At 44.5% G+C, this 6,000-nt stretch overlaps 1 protein-coding gene across 1 annotated transcript in view; it reads right to left on the bottom strand.

The window, feature by feature from the left end:
• ntng2b (netrin g2b) overlaps positions 1-6,000 on the bottom strand; it is an 86,506-nt gene that overhangs the window by 11,150 nt on the left and 69,356 nt on the right. The gene's annotated exons all lie outside the window — the stretch shown is intronic.

The raw sequence follows: 6,000 nt of genomic DNA, 5'->3' as shown, positions 1-6,000 counted from the left end.
AGGGTGTAGGGATCTGGAGGGTGGAGGGTGTAGGGTTCTGGAGGGTGTAGGGTGGAGGGTGTAGGGTTCCGGAGGGTGTAGGGATCTGGAGGGTGTAGGGTGGAGGGTGTAGGGTTCTGGAGGGTGTAGGGTGTAGGGTTCTGGAGGGTGTAGGGATCTGGAGGGTGTAGGGTGGAGGGTGTAGGGATCTGGAGGGTGTAGGGTGGAGGGTGTAGGGTTCTGGAGGGTGTAGGGTGGAGGGTGTAGGGTTCTGGAGGGTGTAGGGATCTGGAGGGTGTAGGGTGGAGGGTGTAGGGTTCTGGAGGGTGTAGGGTGTAGGGTTCTGGAGGGTGTAGGGATCTGGAGGGTGTAGGGTGGAGGGTGTAGGGATCTGGAGGGTGTAGGGTGGAGGGTGTAGGGTTCTGGAGGGTGGAGGGAACTGGAGGGTGTAGGGTGGAGGGTGTAGGGATCTGGAGGGTGTAGGGATCTGGAGGGTGTAGGGTGGAGGGTGTAGGGTTCTGGAGGGTGTAGGGATCTGGAGGGTGTAGGGTAGAGGGTGTAGGGTGTAGGGATCTGGATGGTGTAGGGTGGAGGGTGTAGGGTGGAGGGTGAGAAACAGCCTGTGGTGAAGCAGATGACCATGTGGAGCATGAGGGCAGCTGACCAGCAGTGGTGTGTGTGTGTGTGTGTGGTGTGTGTGTGTGTGGTGTGTGTGTGTCAAAGAGAACTTGGCAGGGGTGATGCTAGCACTGAATTAGATTTAAAAATTCTTTAGAAGTGCTAACTGATATGTATGTGTGTGTGTGTGTGTTGCTCTGTATATGTGTGTGAAATATTTATTTGCTGTTCTAGAAAGCGGATTTAAAGAAGGGTACACCAACCGGAGTGCTAATAAAATATAAATGACCAGTTACCATCCCCCCCCCCCCCCCCCCCAACAAATACAGACATGCTGTCACCCTGAAGCATCCACACACCCCCCACCCCTCAGAACACACACACATACACACACAAACACGTATCGTAGCTGGAAGAACTCAGGCCGTCAGGCATCCAGGACACACAGCACTTACCTTTCACGTCACACAGTGGGAGGGGCCAAGACAACCTTTCACGTCACACAGTGGGAGGGGCCAAGACAACCTTTCACGTCACACAGTGGGAGGGGCCAAGACAACCTTTCACGTCACACAGTGGGAGGGGCCAAGACAAATTTGGAAGAAAGCAACATGGAGCAGAAGGAGAACAAGCTCACCCTACTTCTGAAATGTTTTCTTCAGTTGAAATGTCCCTTCTGGGACTTTCATTTATGTAGCTGCTGCCTCACAGGGTGCAGACAGCACAGTAGTATCAGTGAGGAACCCAACACGCCCACTGAAGTACCACACACTCGCAGCAGGAGACTGAGACACATAGGTGTTGAAAACATTCCAAGGTATTTTATCCATCCATCCAACCATCCATTCATCCATCCATCCTCCCACCCACCCACAGTAAGGTTCTCAGTCCTTCTCCCTCCTGGGTAGATGTCTCACCTTTAAAATCGTCGTACGTGAAGCCCTTCAGCCTCATGGGTCCAGAGAGCAGAAGTTTCAGCAGAGCTTCTGAGATGAAGGTTATTTCACACACACTCCTCAGTGCACATGCTAAACCAAAGTCTGCACTCAAATGAAAACGCTTCACCCAAGTCTGCTATCAAAGTACAAGCCCACCCCTATTAATACACACACACACACACACACACACACACACACACACACACACACACACACACACACACACACACACAGCAGTGGGGTAGACATTGTGGCAGGGTTGTGCATCATGAAGTATTTAGCCCCTTTAAAGGTCATTAGATTGACCAGGATCACAGATCATTGTCCTGCTGGATGGTGATGTCTGAATCTTTAGTTTTTTGACATATGAATGCAGGCATGTGTTTTGCATCATTATTACATTCTTCAGTTTTTACAGGACACCCACTGATCCGCAGTGATGAGGAGAAGCACCTCCACATCAGGACTCTTCACGGATGGTGTCGGTGGGGAACGGGCAGCGTAAGATTTGTGCCTGCCGTACCATTTTGGGTTTAGTTTTGTCCGTTAAGCTGCCATTTTGGGTTAATCTGACTAACCCTTATTTCTCCTTTTAAATGGGTCACTCTGATGCTGTCTGGCAAAGTCCAGTCATGCTTTGATGTTTTTTTTCCTTCAGAAATGATGTCATTCCAGCCACAGAACTGAACTGAGGATTGTGAGGGATGGTAGTGGTATGATGGTATAGTGGTATAATGATGTAGTGGTATGATGGTATAATGGTATGATGGTGTAGTGGTATGATGATGTAGTGGTATGATGGTGTAGTGGTATGATGATGTAGTGGTATGATGGTATAATGGTATGATGGTGTAGTGGTATGATGATGTAGTGGTATGATGGTGTAGTGGTATGATGGTATAATGGTATGATGGTGTAGTGGTATGATGATGTAGTGGTATGATGGTGTAGTGGTATGATGGTGTAGTGGTATGATGATGTAGTGGTATGATGGTATAGTGGTATAATGATGTAGTGGTATGATGATGTAGTGGTATGATGGTATAATGGTATGATGGTGTAGTGGTATGATGGTGTAGTGGTATGATGATGTAGTGGTATGATGGTATAATGGTATGATGGTGTAGTGGTATGATGGTATAATGGTATGATGGTGTAGTGGTATGATGGGGTAGTGGTATGATGGTGCAGTGGTATGATGGTGTAGTGGTATGATGATGTAGTGGTATGATGGTGTAGTGGTATGATGGTGTAGTGGTATGATGATGTAGTGGTATAATGGTATGATGGTGTAGTGGTATGACGGTATAGTGGTATGATGGTGTAGTGGTATGATGGTGTAGTGGTATGATGGTATAATGGTATGATGATGTAGTGGTATGATGGTGTAGTGGTATGATGGTGTAGTGGTACGATGATGTAGTGGTACGATGGTGTAGTGGTATGATGGTGTAGTGGTATGATGGTGTAGTGGTACAATGGTATAATGGTATGATGATGTAGTGGTATGATGGTGTAGTGGTACGATGGTGTAGTGGTATGATGATGTAGTGGTATGATGATGTAGTGGTATGATGATATAATGGTATGATGGTGTAGTGGTATGACGGTGTAGTGGTATGATGGTGTAGTGGTATGATGGTGTAGTGGTATGATGATGTAGTGGTATGATGGTGTAGTGGTATGATGATGTAGTGGTATGATGGTATAATGGTGTAGTGGTATGATGGTATAATGGTATGATGGTGTAGTGGTATGATGGTATAATGGTATGATGGTGTAGTGGTATGATGATGTAGTGGTATGATGGTGTAGTGGTATGATAGTATAATGGTATGACGGTGTAGTGGTATGATGGTGTAGTGGTATGATGATGTAGTGGTATGATGATATAATGGTATGATGGTGTAGTGGTATGATGGTATAATGGTATGATGGTGTAGTGGTATGATGATGTAGTGGTATGATGGTGTAGTGGTATGATGGTGTAGTGGTATGATGGTGTGGTGGTACGATGGTGTAGTGGTATGATGGTGTAGTGGTATGATGGTATAATGGTATGATGATGTAGTGGTATGATGGTGTAGTGGTATGATGGTGTAGTGGTACGATCGTGTAGTGGTATGTTGATGTAGTGGTATGATGGTGTAGTGGTATGATGGTGTAGTGGTATGATGGTGTAGTGGTACGATGGTATAGTGGTACGATGGTGTAGTGGTATGACGGTGTAGTGGTATGACGGTGTAGTGGTATGATGGTGTAGTGGTATGATGGTATAGTGGTATGATGATGTAGTGGTATGATGATGTAGTGGTATGATGGTATAATGGTATGATGGTGTAGTGGTATGATGGTGTAGTGGTATGATGATGTAGTGGTATGATGGTGTAGTGGTATGATGATGTAGTGGTATGATGGTATAATGGTATGGTGGTGTAGTGGTATGATGGTATGATGGTGTAGTGGTATGATGATGTAGTGGTATGATGGTGTAGTGGTATGATGGTGTAGTGGTATGATGATGTAGTGGTATGATGATGTAGTGGTATGATGGTATAATGGTATGATGGTGTAGTGGTATGATGGTGTAGTGGTATGATGATGTAGTGGTATGATGGTATAATGGTATGATGGTGTAGTGGTATGATGGTATAATGGTATGATGGTGTAGTGGTATGATGGGGTAGTGGTATGATGGTGCAGTGGTATGATGGTGTAGTGGTATGATGATGTAGTGGTATGATGGTGTAGTGGTATGATGGTGTAGTGGTATGATGATGTAGTGGTATAATGGTATGATGGTGTAGTGGTATGACGGTATAGTGGTATGATGGTGTAGTGGTATGATGGTGTAGTGGTATGATGGTATAATGGTATGATGATGTAGTGGTATGATGGTGTAGTGGTATGATGGTGTAGTGGTACGATGATGTAGTGGTACGATGGTGTAGTGGTATGATGATGTAGTGGTATGATGGTATAATTGTATGATGGTGTAGTGGTATGATGGTGTAGTGGTACGATGGTGTAGTGGTACAATGGTATAATGGTATGATGATGTAGTGGTATGATGGTGTAGTGGTACGATGGTGTAGTGGTATGATGATATAATGGTATGATGGTGTAGTGGTATGACGGTGTAGTGGTATGATGGTGTAGTGGTATGATGATGTAGTGGTATGATGGTGTAGTGGTATGATGATGTAGTGGTATGATGGTGTAGTGGTATGATGGTATAATGGTATGATGGTGTAGTGGTATGATGATGTAGTGGTATGATGGTGTAGTGGTATGATGGTATAATGGTATGACGGTGTAGTGGTATGATGGTGTAGTGGTATGATGATGTAGTGGTATGATGATGTAGTGGTATGATGATGTAGTGGTATGATGATATAATGGTATGATGGTGTAGTGGTATGATGGTATAATGGTATGATGGTGTAGTGGTATGATGATGTAGTGGTATGATGGTGTAGTGGTATGATGGTGTAGTGGTATGATGGTGTGGTGGTACGATGGTGTAGTGGTATGATGGTGTAGTGGTATGATGGTATAATGGTATGATGATGTAGTGGTATGATGATGTAGTGGTATGATGGTGTAGTGGTACGATGGTGTAGTGGTATGTTGATGTAGTGGTATGATGGTGTAGTGGTATGATGGTGTAGTGGTACGATGGTGTAGTGGTACGATGGTGTAGTGGTATGATGGTGTAGTGGTATGACGGTGTAGTGGTATGACGGTGTAGTGGTATGATGGTGTAGTGGTATGATGATGTAGTGGTATGATGATTTAGTGGTATGATGGTGTAGTGGTATGATGGTATAATGGTATGATGATGTAGTGGTATGATGGTGTAGTGGTACGATGATGTAGTGGTACGATGGTGTAGTGGTACGATGGTGTAGTGGTACAATGGTGTAGTGGTACGATGATGTAGTGGTACGATGGTATAATGGTACGATGGTGTAGTGGTATGATGTGTAGTGGTATGATGGTATAATGGTATGATGATGTAGTGGTATGATGGTGTAGTGGTATGATGGTGTAGTGGTACGATGATGTAGTGGTACGATGGTGTAGTGGTATGATGGTATAATGGTATGATGGTGTAGTGGTATGACGGTGTAGTGGTATGATGGTGTAGTGGTATGATGATGTAGTGGTATGATGGTGTAGTGGTATGATGATGTAGTGGTATGATGGTATAATGGTATGATGGTGTAGTGGTATGATGGTGTAGTGGTATGATGGTATAATGGTATGATAGTGTAGTGGTATGACGGTGTAGTGGTATGATGGTGTAGTGGTATGATGGTATAATGGTATGATAGTGTAGTGGTATGACGGTGTAGTGGTATGATGATGTAGTGGTATGATGGTATAATGGTATGATGGTGTAGTGGTATGATGATGTAGTGGTATGATGGTGTAGTGGTATGATGATGTAGTGGTACGATGA

The sequence above is a fragment of the Brachyhypopomus gauderio genome, unplaced genomic scaffold, assembly GCF_052324685.1.
Source record: "Brachyhypopomus gauderio isolate BG-103 unplaced genomic scaffold, BGAUD_0.2 sc46, whole genome shotgun sequence".
Lineage (NCBI taxonomy): Eukaryota > Metazoa > Chordata > Actinopteri > Gymnotiformes > Hypopomidae > Brachyhypopomus > Brachyhypopomus gauderio.
The sequence above is the reverse complement of the archived record's forward strand: the minus strand, read 5'-3'. Positions and strand labels throughout refer to the sequence as shown.